At 43.1% G+C, this 17,416-nt stretch overlaps 1 pseudogene; it reads left to right on the top strand.

The window, feature by feature from the left end:
* Positions 1-17,073, top strand: LOC115133863 (probable tRNA (uracil-O(2)-)-methyltransferase; annotated as a pseudogene).
* The last annotated feature ends 343 nt before the right edge of the window (positions 17,074-17,416 follow it).

Genomic DNA, 17,416 nt, shown 5'->3' with positions numbered 1-17,416 from the left:
TTGCGGCCTGATGACTGGTTCAGTGACGGGGGGGTCTACCCCTAACTGCCCTGGCTAGCTGAGGAGCTCCTGCCCAAACTGGTAAGCTGGGCCACAGAGAGTAAGACCAGTGAGTTCAGGAGCACCCCGTCCCTGCTGCCTGTAGAGAAGTACAACATCATGTACTAACAGCTGAAGGACAAGTACAAGGAGATGGTCAATTTTGCAGATTAACACTGGAGTGATAAATGATCAGATGGTCATGTACAGGTAGAGATATTGGTGTGCAAAAGAGCAGAAAAGTTCATAAATAAAAACAGTATGGGGATGAGGTAGGTAAAAATGGGTGGGCTATTTACCGATAGACTATGTACAGCTGCAGCGATCGGTTAGCTGCTCAGATAGCAGATGTTTGAAGTTGGTGAGGGAGATAAAAGTCTCCAACTTCAGCGATTTTTGCAATTTGTTCCAGTCACAGGCAGCAGAGAACTGGAACAAAAGGCGGCCAAATGAGGTGTTGGCTTTAGGGATGATCAGTGAGATACACCTGCTGGAGCGCGTGCTACGGATGGGTGTTGCCATCGTGACCAGTGAACTGAGATCAGGCGGAGCTTTACCTAGCATGGACTTGTAGATGACCTGGAGCCAGTGGGTCTGGCGACGAATATGTAGCGAGGGCCAGCCGACTAGAGCATACAGGTCGCAGTGGTGGGTGGTATAAGGTGCTTTAGTGACAAAACGGATGGCACTGTGATAAACTGCATCCAGTTTGCTGAGTAGAGTGTTGGAAGCAATTTTGTAGATGACATCGCCGAAGTCGAGGATCGGTAGGATAGTCAGTTTTACTAGGGTAAGTTTGGTGGCGTGAGTGAAGGAGGCATTGTTGCGGAATAGAAAGCCGACTCTAGATTTGATTTTCGATTGGAGATGTTTGATATGAGTCTGGAAGGAGAGTTTACAGTCTAGCCAGACACCTAGGTACTTATAGATGTCCACATATTCAATGTCGGAACCATCCAGGGTGGTGATGCTGGTCAGGCGTGCGGGTGCAGGCAGCGAACGGTTGAAAAGCATGCATTTGGTTTTACTAGCGTTTAAGAGCAGTTGGAGGCCACGGAAGGAGTGTTGTATGGCATTGAAGCTCATTTGGAGGTTAGATAGCACAGATATGTCCCAACATACTGTAATATTTGTCTTTGTTTAGGTTTGGCCTGAAGTAACAGACCCTGAGAACTTTGTCCTTTGAAGATATTGCCTTCGCTACATATCTTTTGATAGGCCTCCTCAGTATATGGACAGAATGCTAATATGTGTGAAATGACAGCTCTTATGACAATAACGCCATTGTTCTATCAGTGCACAGGTCCTATGGGGCGAGGAGCTAGCAGAGAAGGGTCTGACGGTCAAACAGTCCTTTGTGGACCTTGGTTATGGAAATGGTCTATGTATGATAAACACTACACTAGGTTGCCAGAACACAAAACAACCTGATATGCCCTGGTACTGAATAATAACACCTGGACACCTGTGGAAAACTGACCTTTGTTTCCGATATTTTTTAGTTCACAAATGTCCACTGGACGCTTAATCATTGACACGGTGTAGCTGGTGTGTTGTAAGAAGCTTTAGGCTGCGTCCCATATGGCACTGTATTCCCTTTATAGTGCACTACATTTGACAAGGGCCCGCAAATGAACGACAAACAAAAAACATTGATTTCAAAGTTTTCTTACATAAACATTTGTTTTACTCACTCTTTCTCCCCAATTATGATCTTGTGTAACTCCCCAACGAGAGAGAGAGAGAGAGAGAGAGAGAGAGAGAGAGACTCCAAAACATGACCCGACAAACCACGCTTCTTAACCAGCTGCACCCGGCCCGCCACAAGGAGTCGCTAGAGCGCGATGAGCCATGTAAAGCCCCCCCTGGGATCGGACCCAGGTCTGTAATGACTCCTCAAGCACTGCATTGTACTGTACTAGAGCTGGGACGATAAACCGAAAATGATCGACACCAACCAATCACTTATTGCAGCCATTTTGCTGATACCGTTCATTACGATAAGTAGCCTATACTAAAGAAATGTGAAGTTTGAAATGAAATACAATTGACAATTGATGGCTACGACCATCAAACCAGTAGTAGTACTTTAAAGGATAATAAATAAAAAAAATCCCGAAATTGATTTTTGTCCATATCACCCAGCTCTGTACTGTACTATTCTTTACGGTACTGTGCTGTCCAAACTTGTGGAACAGATGTCTATGATTGGTTCAGATCAAATCTGAACCAATCATGTAAGTCTATATTTGGGCCAAATGAAGACCGGTCCAGACGTCTGTGCATGTTGAAATCAGGCCTGGTCCAGACCAGACAAAATAATTATGTCTATGGATGTTGAAATCAAGGCCAGTTCGGACTGATCAAATTTCAACTACTTTTTAACATCCTGGGATGTCAGTTGTTGATTGGTGCTCAGTTTGTGTGGATGTTGGTTACAGTAAATGGAAAGAGAGGGGGCTCTTGGGTAGGTGACAGGTCAGAACTGAGATATGTGATATTAATTGGAGAGAAGAGTGAGAGGGAGGTGTAGTCCAGACCTTTCGCACTCTTGCTTTTACCACCACAAAGAGGAAGACCCAACTGTGATTTGTAACTACCATGATTTCCCATTGCAACCAATTCAGTTTCAGAAATTCTGTTATCGCTTCTTCTGAAATTCTGTTGACAATTTGGTAACAGGATTTCAAATTTGTCACGTCCATTCCCGCTCACACGCTCGACGTCGCCGATTTACTTACTTACGGGCCTTGCGACCATTACGCACACCTGGCAACAATTATTACGCAGACCTGCACCCCATCAGTCACACCTGGAATTCATTACCACCTTGATTACTTATCATTTATCTCGCGCTCTGTTCTGTCAGTCGTCAGGTAGTATTGTTTATATTTCCTTGTTTTATTTGTCTCTTGTTTTATAATGTTTGTTATTATTAAGCTCACTGCACTTGTTTCCTGACTCCCTGCATCTACATTAATTTTAATCATTCATAAACAAAATTGATATCAGTAAAAACACTAACTAATTGAAAGATCTACCTTTACTTGTTACTTCTGTGAACTTTCATTATCCTCCCTCAAGAGGGAGAGAAATGACAATATCTTAAAGATAAGTGGATTTTTGATGATGGAATTTCAAAGCACAAGGCAATGTTTCATAAAGGCCAAAAAATTCTGCAAAACTAAATGTGTTTATTAGTTGGCAGGGGTCTTTACTTTATTATGGTTTGCTGTATTTTTAATACCTTTTAAGACTTTCTGGTAGATGTTGTGAAAGACCCCTTTTCCATCTGTTTGACAAGAAATCAGTCTTAGCTTATTCAGAATTTGTTGTTGAAAAATGTATATATATACCTTAATAAATCAAATGTTTTACTCTTAGCTTTCATTTGACATGCTCCTATGAACTTCACATGTTGGTGCTCATGGCTTGGAATTGACCATAGTGCACTATATACGGAATAGGGTGCCATTTGGGATGCGGGCTTAATCCGCGCCAATTTCATGCCAGTGTTCAATTCAATCAGTGATGTGATTTAACGTCTAATCAAAACGCTGGATAGCCGTGATTGAAATGACACACTGGGGGTAGGTGAATAGTGTCTTTGTGTACCCAACGTTCAGTTCTGCCCGCTGATGAAGTGATTAGGGACTGACTGACCGTCATACCTGCTTGTGTTTCAGCACCCTGGAAAGGGCATCGATGTGAGGAAACAGAAGATCTGGAATATGTACGGCCCATGAACTAGAGGTGAGGAAGGGCTAAATGAAACACTGTTTTATTCAGCTTTGATCAGTTGGTGCTTGTTACTTTAGAGGGTGTATATCCTGCATGAGCCTCATAATACCCTTTAATAGAGAATAGAAGATCAACTTCATTTTGAGGCCTTTGTGGATATTTGGAATTCCCATTTTTTCTTCTTCTAAGAAACCAAAACTATTGCACTATTTGAAATATTTGTGAATACCAAATTAATTCAGATGATGTGTACAGTAGGTATTATAGCGGTAATATATGAACTATTTCGTTCACCTTTTCAAATGAAGTCACATGTAGCCTAAGTCTCAACCCCCATAGACACACATGGAATTGCACGTGGGGTTGCAGGGAACCGGTGCTCTGCTGTGCTTTACTTTCCCTTTGCCACACCCCCCCTTTCATCTGAAGACATGCTGCTCTCTTTCCTTTTACTGTAACCAACATCCTCACCCACTGAGCTACAACCATCACCGGACGTTGAAAAGTAGTTGAAATTGAGTCAGTCTGCCCTAGCCTTGATTTCAACATCTACAGATCCAATTTTTTGGTCCGGTCTGGACCAGCCTTGAATTCAATTAGGGCCCAGGGCATTAATATAACATCGATTATAGCACCCTATTTTCTACATAGTGCACTACTTTTGATCAGACCCCTACGGGCCCTATGGGGCCCTGGGCAAAAGTAGTGCACTACAAAGGGAATACCGGGCCATTTGGGACATAACCTGAGAGAAAAGGGAGTTGTGCTAAATTAGGGCCTCAAAAAAGAACTTGTTCTCTCAGACATTTCATCTCAGGTGTCAGACGGTCAGAGCTGTGAAGTCAATTAAATTCAGTCCAACATGCTGTCATGAGAGAATTTTGCCACCTCAGTTCCCCAGTGTCGTATAAATGACAATCTCATCTCCTCTCTTTGGCATACGGGAGTGCAGTTCACCTTAGGTTCCCCCGTGTTGTTGTTGTTTACATCATTATAGTTATATAGACTACAGTCGCGAGGATAGCCCATGTGTTTATTATATCAGACCCAGAAGTCTGGACAGTGGGCACCCCATTGTGATTTCCCTGCTGTGGAAAAGCTATTACCCTCTTACCAACAAATGACAGCACAATACCAGTCAATCAACCAAGGGCTCTCCACTCTAGATGATCAACTTCAAAACTGTTCTGTTGATTTTGTATAAGTGTTTAACATGGCCTACTTAGCTTACATAGAGATGATTGTTACAGTACCGCACCACATTATGCAACATATTCAAGACACTCAACCTTTGTATTGTTTGCAGCTAGGGATAGTATGCCAAGGTACGTGTGAACAGTGGGCAGCTGGCAGCAGGTTGGCATTTATTGTCAGGAATCTTGCCCTAGTGGAAGCTCTGCAAAGTGGTCACTAGCTGGCACAGGCACAAATTCATAAAATCTGATTTTTAACCTAACCTTAACCACATTGCCAACCCTAACCTTTATGATATAGACAATTTTGACTTTGCAGCTGACCCATCTAGCAGAAATGGCTCAGTTCTGCCTCCAGGGCAAGATTCAGGACAAACGTCATCCTGCAGGGTCCCAGGGCCTTAATATCAAATCACATTTTATTTGTCACATGCGCCGAAAAGAACAGGTAGACCTTACAGGGAAATGCTTATTTATAAGCCCTTAACCAACGATGCAGTTCAAGAAATAGAGTTAAGAAAATATTTACAAAATAAACTAAAGTAAAACATTAAATGTAACACAATAAAATAACAATAACGAGGCTATATACAGGGGGTACTGAGTCAATGTGTGGGGGTACAGGTTAGTCCAGGTAATTTGTACATGTAAGTAGCAGTGAAACAAGGGGGGGGGGGGTCAATGTAAATAGTCTGGGTTTCCATTTGATTAATTGTTCAGCAGTCTTATGGCTGGGGGATAGAAGATGTTAAGGAGCCTTTTGGACCTAGACTCGGCGCTCCGGTATCACTTGTCGTGCGGTAGCAGAGAGAACAGTCTATGACTTGGGTGACTGGAGTCTTTGACCATTTTTTGGGCATTCCTCTGACACCACCTAGTATATAGGTCCTGGATGGCAGGAAGCTTGGCCCCAGTGATGTAATATAATATCATTACAGCGTTTACAGCAGTCCGTTAGAGATGAATGGGATAACTGGGGCTATTGACAATGTGGAATTAGTCTGGACCTGGACTGGCCTCATAGACTGTTATTAATGGATTGTCCATAGACTCTGTGTTTGTGCACTGATGTGAGCATAAGGTTGATTGCACATTAACATTTATTTAGTGACTAAGAGGAAACGGAGATACTGTATTTGTTTGTTGTTGCCTCTGTTTTAGCCAATACACTAAAATAGTGAATCCTAAGCAGAGCTGAATTCTAAAAATACAATGCTAAAATGTCACAATACCGGTAAAAATGTAGGCACAAAACCTTTCATCCGACCATACAGTGTTTGCACACAATTAGTAGGCTAGTTGACTAGAAGAATGAATTACACGGAATGAGATTGTGTTAATTATTGCATCTTATGGTTCTTGTGTTCCTTTCAAACTTACATGAGGCAATTGTTTAGCTTGTTTAGCTAGGGACTCGCTGTACCTTTAACTAAAGGCTTGGGGTTCTGTCAGGATCTGCTCCCTGTCCTTTCTGGTGTCCTTATCCTCTGTGATATATTATGATGGGTGTCAAGACTAGAACATGGTGATTGGATAGGATGTGTCTAGACTAGAACATGGTGATGGGATAGGATGTGTCTAGACTAGAACATGGTGATTGGATAGGATGTGTCTAGACTAGAACATGGTGATGGGATAGGATGTGTCTAGACTAGAACATGGTGATGGGATAGGATGGTGTCTAGACTAGAACATGGTGATGGGATAGGATGTGTCTAGACTAGAACATGGTGATGGGATAGGATGGTGTCTAGACTAGAACATGGTGATGGGATAGGATGTGTCGAGACTAGAACATGGTGATGGGATAGGATGGTGTCTAGACTAGAACATGGTGATGGGATAGGATGGTGTCTAGACTAGAACATGGTGATGGGATAGGATGGTGTCTGGACTAGAACATGGTGATGGGATAAGATGGTGTCTGGACTAGAACATGGTGATGGGATAGGATGGTGTCTGGACTAGAACATGGTGATGGGATATGGTGTCTGGACTAGAACATGGTGATGGGATATGATGTGTATACTAGAACATGAAGTGGTCTCCAACTCCTTAAAGGGCTTTCCTTGTTGTCATTTTATCTAGTTTCCCTAGTTCACAGGTTTAGGCTAAAATAATTTATTTACTTGTTTACTTTTGTTGTGTTGTATAAGACCAGTTATTTAATTAGGCCCTACATGGCAATAGGCACAAAATGTTGGTTTAAATTAAATACAAATAAATTGAATTTGTAACCTCATCTGACTCATTATTTCAGATCACCCTTCCTTTTACCCACCCTAACACTAAATGAACTGGGATAAAAATATCAAGATGTTATCCTCCTTCAATATTAAAAGTTGGCAACAGAGTTCTTTAGCGACAGAGAGCGGCTGGGTGTGTCACAAGTCATTTAAAAAAAATAATGATTCAAAAATCAAATTACGGTCGTTGGCGGTGCGTCTCTCTGATCTAAAGAAGCCTCTTGTGCTTTTGGGTGTGGGTTCTATTCCAGGAAATGGCAATCACTCCCAGTGATGGCTTCTTATTCCTGGACACAGACTGGCTGATTGGAAACCACTCGGAGGAGCTCTTGCCGTGGATCCCCGTTATAGCGGCCTGGCAAGTCATCAGCAGACACAATTTGGCTTAGCCGCCTCAAGTGGCAGCTGATCTATTGAATTTGAAATCATGTTACTTTCATGAGTTGCGTTGGTTTGGGGAGAGGGGGATTGGAGGTGTGTTGATGTGTGAAGGGACTTGTTTGATGCGGCGGCCATCTGATGGCGATGTTGAGCTTGGCTCTTGAAGTTAGTCTCTGGTTTGAAAGCTCCCAACAGTACTTAACAATGCCGCATAGCTCCATAGGCTTTAAATTGTCCTCATTTTTCTTACACCCAACTTTGAGTAAGTTGTGCCTAATTCAGTTGTTCCTACAGTAAGTTCTCACCTCTATGATGTATGCTACCTCTGCTTGGCCAGGGTTCTCTAAGACTAAACCAGGGAAATAAAGGATAGTTTTGATGTGTCGTTTCTGTCACTTTCCTCACACTAGGTCATCCTTCTCCGGCCGGTACATTGTTCTGCCGTTTCTTTGACTTCTACGGGAAGTACCAGCGGTGACAGTTTCAGAAGTCCCAGTATAAGGAATACATTGACTTCATCTCTGAGATCAGCACAGCCTGTGGGTTCACCACAGAGGAGGACTGCCTGAGAATCCCCTCCACAAAGCGGATATGCTAATGTAGCGGCAGGTAGCCTAGTGGTTAGAGCGTTGGGCTAGTAAACGAAAGGTTGCTGGATCGAATCCCAGAGATGATAAGATAAAAATCTGTCGTTCTGCCCCTGAACAAGGCAGTTAACCCACTGTTCCCTGGTAGGCTGTCATTGTGAATAGGAATGTGTTGTTAACTGACTTGCCTAGTTAAATAAAGGTTCAATTTAAAAAAATAACACCCACACTTGAACACATGGTCCCGCGTGGCTCAGTTGGTAGAGCATGATGCTTACAACGTCAGGGTTCAATTCCCATTGGGAAAAGTACAAAAATGTATGCACTCACTACTGTTAGTCGCTCTGGATAAGAGCATCTCCTAAAACACTAAAAATACAAAAATAATAATAAAAAATACAAATAAATTAAAAAACACAGAATATGCTAACATAAGCCAGTCACATTGTTTTAATCTAACCCCTTACTCTGCAGGTGTGTCTGGTAGGAAAGTCAAGGAGCTACCAGCTGTCGGACAAGTGGAGAGCCAAGTATATACAGGGTCGTCAGACCTGGTCCGGGGTCACAGTACAAGGGTCAAACGTTGAGGGGGAAGCTGAGACTGACGGGTCCCATGGGAACAACTGAGGAGCTGGGTTCCAGCCCCGAGAGAGGATTGAGACTGTGTGGAATTGCGCCGCCCTCCCCCGGGATTTTGTAGATGGTATAGTCTTACGTGTGGCCAACACTCTGCTTGGTCGACCGACAAGGGCGGGGATGTCCCTGATGCCTGGAGCACTGGAGGTAAGGGATTGGGACTTAATAACTAAACTGTCAATCAAATCACAAGGTAATCTCTCCTTCAAAACATTGAGCTGTCATTGAGGTCATATTAGGTTTAGGAATAAATAACAAAAAGTACATATCTGCTCTGTGGATCATTACTATAATGAAGTATATTGGGTTTATGTACACTACATGGTGTATAGTTGACTCGGTGGAATTCAGGAATGTTAAGGTCATGATAGGTCCCTTATGTCCTTCTCGCCCCCGCCACCAAGGCCCCTGGTGGTGCAGTGCGACCCTGCTTTGAACCCTGGAAGTGTTTCATCCTCTGCCAGCTACATCCTGTGTACGACCACACACCGCCCCCATCTCTCCTTTATCAACCCCTCCAGATTCTCCCCTCCCCTCATCCTACACACACACACACACACACACACACCTTCACCCGAGGTACGACAGATGAGATAAGGAGATGAAGTGTACTCTGATTAAAACAGAAGAATCTCTATCAGGACTGGAATTAGAGAGACAGACAGAAAGGTAGAGTCGGGAGGGAATGAAAAGGGGGGGGGGGTGAAAAATAGGATGGAGAGACAGAGCGCCTGTAACCCGGGATGGAGATGAATAATGCATTCTGATCCATCTTTTATGGATGACTCTGTATTTGTGTTCTCCTATGGTGCTGCTCTGAAAAGAGGGAGGGTAAGTGGTGGAGGGGGGGGGGCTGGGACACTGACAGCAACTAGCCTGCGAATTTCACTGTCTCTCTCAATAGATGTGACAATCAATGGACAAGCTAAACAATTGCCTCATGCAAGTTTGAAAGAAACACAAGAACCATAAGATGCAATAATTTCCACAATCATACCGTGTAATTCATTCTTCTAGTCGACTAGCATACTAATTGTGTGCAAACACTGTATGGTCGGATGAAAGGTTTTGTGCCTACATTTTTACCGGTATTGTGACATTTTTGTATTGTATTTTTAGATGGCAATAATGCTTAGTATTCACTGTTTTAGTATACGGGCTAAAACAGACAACAAACAAATACAGTATCTCTGTTTCCTCTTAGTCACTAAATAAATGTTAACGTGCAATCAACCTTGTGCTCACAGCAGTGCACAAACACCGTATCTATGGACAATCCATTAATAACAGTCTATGAGGCCAGTCCAGGTCCAGACTAATTCCACATTGTCAATAGCCCCAGTTATCCCATTCATCTCCATTAGCAGTGTAGGCTATGGTCTCAAAAGGGCAGCTGTAAACGTTGTAATGATGTTATAGTAGGGTCCTGGGCCCCCGCAGGTTGAAGTTTGTCCTGAATCTTGCCCTGGAGGCAGAACTGAGCCATTTCCACTAGATGGGCCAGCTACAAAGTCAAAATTGTCAATATCATAAAGGTTAGGGTTGGCAATGTGGTTAGGGTTAAGGTTAGGTTTAAAATCCGATTTTTATGAATTTGTGCCTGTGCCAGCTAGTGACCACTTTGCAGAGCTTCCTCCAGTTTGCAGAGCTTCCTTCCTTCCTGACAATAAATGCCAACCTGCTGCCAGCTGCCCACTGTTCACACGTACCTTGGCATACTATCCCTAGCTGCAAACAAAACAAAGGTTGAGTGTCATGAATATGTTGCATAATGTGGTGCGGTACTGTAACAATCATCTCTATGTAAGCTAAGTAGGCCATGTTAAACACTTATACAAAATCAACAGAACAGTTTTGAAGTTGATAATCTAGAGTGGAGGGTCCTTGGTGATTGATTGACAGGTATTGTGCTGTCATTTGATGTCACTGATGTTCTGAAAGAGCTGCAAAATCTGGACCCCTACAAATCAGCCTGGCTAGACAATCTGGACCCTTTCTTTCTAAAATTATCTGCCGAAATTGTTGCAACCCCTATTACTAGCCTGTTCAACCTCTCTTTCGTGTCGTCTGAGATTCCCAAAGATTGGAAAGCAGCTGCGGTCATCCCCCTCTTCAAAGGGGGGACACACTCTTGACCCAAACTGCTACAGACCTATATCTATCCTACCCTGCCTTTCTACGGTCTTCGAAAGCCATGTTAACAAACAGATCACCGACCATTTTGAATCCCACCGCACCTTCTCCCCTGTGCAATCTGGTTTCAGAGCTGGTCATGGGTGCACCTCAGCCACGCTCAAGGTCCTAAACGATATCTTAACCGCCATCGATAAAAAACAATACTGTGCAGCCGTATTCATTGACCTGGCCAAGGCTTTCGACTCTGTCAATCACCACATCCTCATCGGCAGACTCGACAGCCTTGGTTTCTCAAATGATTGCCTCGCCTGGTTCACCAACTACTTTTCTGATAGAGTTCAGTGTGTCAAATCGGAGGGCCTGTTGTCCGGGCCTCTGGCAGTCTCTATGGGGGTGCCACAGGGTTCAATTCTTGGGCCGACTCTCTTCTCTGTATACATCAATGATGTCGCTCTTGCTGCTGGTGAGTCTCTGATTCACCTCTACACAGATGACACCATTCTGTATACTTTTGGCCCTTCTTTGGACACTGTGTTAACAACCCTCCAGACGAGCTTCAATGCCATACAACTCTCCTTCTGTGGCTTCCAACTGCTCTTAAATACAAGTAAAACCAAATGCATGCTCTTCAACAGATTGCTGCCTGCACCTGCCCGCCCGTCCAGCATCACTACTCTGGACGGTTCTGATATGTGGACAACTACAAATATCTTGGTGTCTGGTTAGACTGTAAACTCTCCTTCCAGACTCACATCAAACATCTCCAATCCAAAGTTTAATCTAGAATTGGCTTCCTATTTCGCAACAAAGCATCCTTCACTCATGCTGCCAAACACCCTCCTAAAACTGACCATCCTACCGATCTTCGACTTCGGCGATGTCATTTACAAAATAGCCTCCAATACTCAACTCAATAAATTGGATGCAGTCTATCACAATGCCATCTGTTTTGTCACCAAAGCCCCATATACTACCCACCACTGCGACCTGTATGCTCTCGTTGGCTGGCCCTCGCTTCATTCCTGTCGCCAAACCCACTGGCTCCAGGTCATCTACAAGACCCTGCTAGGTAAAGTTCCCCACTTATCTCAGCTCGCTGGTCACCATAGCAGCACCCACCTGTAGCATGCGCTCCAGCAGGTATCTCTCTCTGGTCACCCCCAAAACCAATTCTTCCTTTGGCCGCCTCTCCTTCCAGTTCTCTGCTGCCAATGACTGGAACGAACTACAAAAATCTTTGAAACTGGAAACACATCTCCCTCACTAGCTTTAAGCACCAGCTGTCAGAGCAGCTCACAGATTACTGCACCTGTACATAGCCCATCACGATGGCAACACCCATCCGTAGCACACGCTCCAGCAGGTGTATCTCACTGATCATCCCTAAAGCCAACACCTCATTTGGCCGCCTTTCGTTCCAGTTCTCTGCTGCCTGTGACTGGAACGAATTGCAAAAATCGCTGAAGTTGGAGACTTTTATCTCCCTCACCAACTTCAAACATCTGCTATCTGAGCAGCTAACCGATCGCTGCAGCTGTACATAGTCTATCGGTAAACAGCCCACCCATTTTTACCTACCTCATCCCCATACTGTTTTTATTTATTTAGTTTTCTGCTCTTTTGCACACCAATATCTCTACCTGTACATGACCATCTGATCATTTATCACTCCAGTGTTAATCTGCAAAATTTTAATTATTCGCCTACCTCCTCATGCCTTTTGCACACAATGTATATAGACTCCCCTTTTTTTCTACTGTGTTATTGACTTGTTAATTGTTTACTTCATGTGTAACTCTGTGTTGTCTGTTCACACTGCTATGCTTTATCTTGGCCAGGTCGCAGTTGCAAATGAGAACTTGTTCTCAACTAGCCTACCTGGTTAAATAAAGGTGAAATAAAAAATAAAAAATAAAAAAATCTATAATTTAGCCCAAACAACTACCTCTTCCCCTACTGTATTTATTTTGCTCCTTTGCACCCCATTATTTATCAGAGCAGCTCACAGATTACTGCACCTGTACATAGCCCATCTATAATTTAGCCCAAACAACTACCTCTTCCCCTACTGTATTTATTTTGCTCCTTTGCACCCCATTATTTATCAGAGCAGCTCACAGATTACTGCACCTGTACATAGCCCATCTATAATTTAGCCCAAACAACTACCTCTTCCCCTACTGTATTTATTTTGCTCATTTGCACCCCATTATTTATATTTCTACTTCGCACATTCTTCCACTGCAAATCTACCATTCCAGTGTTTTACTTGCTATATTGTACTTGCTATATTCGCCACCATGGCCTTTTTTTGCCTTTACTTCCCTTATCTCACCTCGTTTGCTCACATCGTATATAAACATATTTTTCTACTGTATGTTTGTTTTACTCCATGTGTAACTCTGTGTTGTTGTATGTGTCAAACTGCTTTGCTTTATCTTGGCCAGGTCGTAATTGTAAATGAGAACTTGTTCTCAACTTCCCTACCTGGTTAAATAAAAAAACGTTGGTAAGAGGGCTGTTCCACAGCAGGGAAATCACAATGGGGTGCCCACTGTCCAGACTTCTGGGTCTGATATAATAAACACATGGGCTATCCTCGCGACTGTAGTCTATATAACTATAATGATGTAAACAACAACAACAACACGGGGGAACCTAAGGTGAACTGCACTCCCGTATGCCAAAGAGAGGAGATGAGATTGTCATTTATACGAACTAAAGGTCAAAACAGATTGAATTCTTCATGTAGAAGGGAAAGTAAAGCCAGAAATACCTTAATCTCCATGAAATGGAACGTAAAGGTTGGCTAGCTGCTCTGCTGCGAACTCCACTGGGAATTCATATCTTGGCTTACACATATTGTGGAAACACAAAAATAGTTTTTGGCCATGCATACCCATTATCTAAGGCAGCCTGGGGAATGGGTTAATTGTAATACCTCCCTCTCCTAACTCGTTGGTATCTGAAATGACGCTGGGGAACTTAGGTGGTGAAATGTTCTCTTATCATCAAATTTATTTATATAGCCCTTCGTACATCAGCTGATATCTCAAAGTGCTGTACAGAAACCCAGCCTAAAACCCCAAACAGCAAGCAATGCAGGTGTAGAAGCATGGTGGGTAGGAAAAACTCCCTAGAAAGGCCAGAACCTAGGAAGAAACCTAGAGAGGAACCAGGCTATGTGGGGTGGCCAGTCCTCTTCTGGCTGTGCTGGGTGGAGATTATAACAGAACATGGCCAAGATGTGACAGCATGTTGGACTGAGTTTAATTGACTTCACAGCTCTGACTGTCTTGACACCTGAGATGAACTATCTGAGAGAACAAGTTATTTTTTGAGGCTCTAATTTAGCACAACTCCCTTATCTCTCAGGCTGTGTCCCAAATGGCACTGTATTCCCTTTGTAGTGCACTACTTTTGACCAGGGCCCCATTTTTGGCTTTGGTCAAAAGTAGTGCACTATGTAGGAAATAGGGTGCCATTTGGGACGCAGGCTGTGCCATCCCAAAAGTCTCTCCAGTCACTCTTCCATTTCATCCTTCTCCTACTACTCCATTTTTGAACCCTGAACCACCACCTTCTCCTTTTTTATTCCAAATGCACTCTCTCACTCTCTCCTCTTCAGGCAGTCTTGACAGGGAGAGAGGTGTTGGAGTAGGAGACTCTACAGGTCTTAAAGAAGGAGTGTGGAGGTCTGTACACCTGCTCAAGAACAACCACCAGGTCTTCAGAGGTACGTGCAGTACAAACTCAGCATCCAGACTAGTGTTGAAAAATGATGACAACTTTCCCAGGATTTTCAGTAGTCCCGGTTGGAAGACTGGAATCGTGTAGGAATACGCAGGAAATCCAGAATCCTCCCACCAAAATGTCAGGAAAACGTGAGAGTTTTAGGAATGTTACTAGAATGTTTTTACCCTAATCCAGACATTATCTCAACAAAGCTCTGAGCTCCATATTTGGATATAACCAGCGATGATATAGATCCAGTTTTAACCAGAGATGATATAGATCCAATTCTAACCAGAGATGATACAGATCCAATTCTAACCAGAGATGATACAGATCCAATTCTAACCAGAGATGATACAGATCCAATTCTAACCAGAGATGATATAGATCCAGTTTTAAGCAGAGATGATATAGATCCAGGTCTAACCAGAGATGATACAGATCCAATTCTAACAAGAGATGATATAGATCCAGTTTTAAGCAGAGATGATATAGATCCAGGTCTAACCAGAGATGATACAGATCCAATTCTAACCAGAGATGATATAGATCCAGCTGTAACCAGAGATGTATACAGTTGTGCAAAAAAGTATTTAGTCAGCCACCAATTGTGCATGTTCTCCCACTTAGAAAGATGAGAGAGGCCTGTAATTTTTTATCATAGGTACACTTCAACTATGACAGACAGAATGAGACATTTTTAATGAATTTATTTGCAAATTATGGTGGAAAATAAGTATTTGGTCACCTACAAACAAGCAAGATTTCTGGCTCTCACAGACCTGTAACTTCTTCTTTAAGAGGCTCCTCTGTCCTCCACTCGTTACCTGTATTAATGGCACCTGTTTGAACTTGTTATCAGTATAAAAGACACCTCAAACAGTCACACTCCAAACTCCACTATGGCCAAGACCAAAGAGCTGTCAAAGGACACAAGAACGGTGAGCAAAAATCCCAGAACCACACAGGGGGACCTAGTGAATGACCTGCAGAGAGCTGGGACCAAAGTAACAAAGCCTACCATCAGTAACACATTACGCCGCCAGGGACTCAAATCCTGCTTAAGCCAGTACATGTCCAGGCCCGTCTGAAGTTTGCTAGAGAGCATTTGGATGATCCAGAAGAAGATTGGGAGAATGTCATATGGTCAGATGAAACCAAAATATAACTTTTTGGTAAAAACTCAACTCGTCGTGTTTGGAGGACAAAGAATGCATCCAAAGAACACCATACCTACTGTGAAGCATGAGGGTGGAAACATCATGCTTTGGGGCTGTTTTTCTGCAAAGGGACCAGGACGACTGATCCGTGTAAAGGAAAGAATGAATGGGGCCATGTATCGTGAGATTTTGAGAAAACCTCCTTCCATCAGCAAGGGCATTGAAGATGAAACGTGGCTGGGTCTTTCAGCATGACAATGATCCCAAACACACTGCCCAGGAATCAAAGGAGTGGCTTCGTAAGAAGCATTTCAAGGTCCTGGAGTGGCCTAGCCAGTCTCCAGATCTTAGCCCCATAGAACATCTTTGGAGGGAGTTGAATGTCTGTGTTGCCCAGCAACAGCCCCAAAACATAACTGCTCTAGAGGAGATCTGCATGGAGGAATGGGCCAAAATACCAGCAACAGTGTGTGAAAACCTTGTGAAGACTGGATTTTTTTCTTCTCATTTTGTCTGTCATAGTGTACCTATGATGAAAAGTACAGGCCTCTCTCATATTTTTAAGTGGGAGAACTTGCACAATTGGTGGCTGACTAAATACTTTTTTGCCCTACTGTATGGATCCAGTTCAATGTAGTGATCTGGTAAGTATCCCATTTTGGCACCAAACATCATGTGAAAATAACATTATTATTTGCATTCTCACATGGAACGTTTGGTGTGAACATGATGACTATTTTGTTTGCTGCACTCTATATCAATGGTTCTGGTACTGTGTCTAACTGCATGAATCATACTGAAGCAATTCAGGGATTATTGGAATGTCACATATTCAGATAAGAATGCTTGAAAAAGTAGATGGAATCTTCCCCACTCTCAGCTTGAAGGAATTTTCATTTGGCAGTCTCTCAAAGCTTGCCTAAACTCTTGAAACTGGTCTAGACCTATTAGTAATATAAAAAGGTTTGTATTAAACCCCCCTCCTTTCTCTCTTCCAGTAAAGGCGGTATGTTCCATATCCAGAACTGGCGGGTACAGACCCAGAAGGCTGCAAGGTACCAGGGCTGATGCTAAGCCGAAGCCCCTACTCTCTGGTGTCCTGAAGATCCGGGCCTGCTGGTTCCATGCCCACCACCCCCACGGATTCCCCCTGCCGGCCGAGGAGTGTGACTTTGCCCGTTGCGCCGACGACCTTCCACCAGACTACTCAAGAAAATGAAGAACTCAAATTAAACGCTCGATTCAGTTTAGACCGTTGCTTTATTTTTATTTGACTTGTTTTTATTTATGCCGTGAAACGATGGTACACAAACACCTGTGACTACAAAGTAATTTGTACATACTTGGTTGTAATTTATTGGACTTTTCAGACCTAAATCTGGTTAGATACGGTACTTTTGAGTTTGTAATCGGGAAGCAAGCTTTGCTATTTGTTTTGCACATCGCAAATATAACATCTAAAATATAAACATCCTATTGTCTTTATTACCTCACAAAAACAGGTCAGAAGGAAGGACATAAAACTGTTGATGTCAGGGCCATTAATTATGTATTGGGTAGTG

Source organism: Oncorhynchus nerka, linkage group LG8 (genome assembly GCF_034236695.1).
Source record: "Oncorhynchus nerka isolate Pitt River linkage group LG8, Oner_Uvic_2.0, whole genome shotgun sequence".
Taxonomy (NCBI): domain Eukaryota; kingdom Metazoa; phylum Chordata; class Actinopteri; order Salmoniformes; family Salmonidae; genus Oncorhynchus; species Oncorhynchus nerka.
Note: the sequence above shows the minus strand (reverse complement) of the source record. Positions and strands in the feature narration are given on the sequence as shown.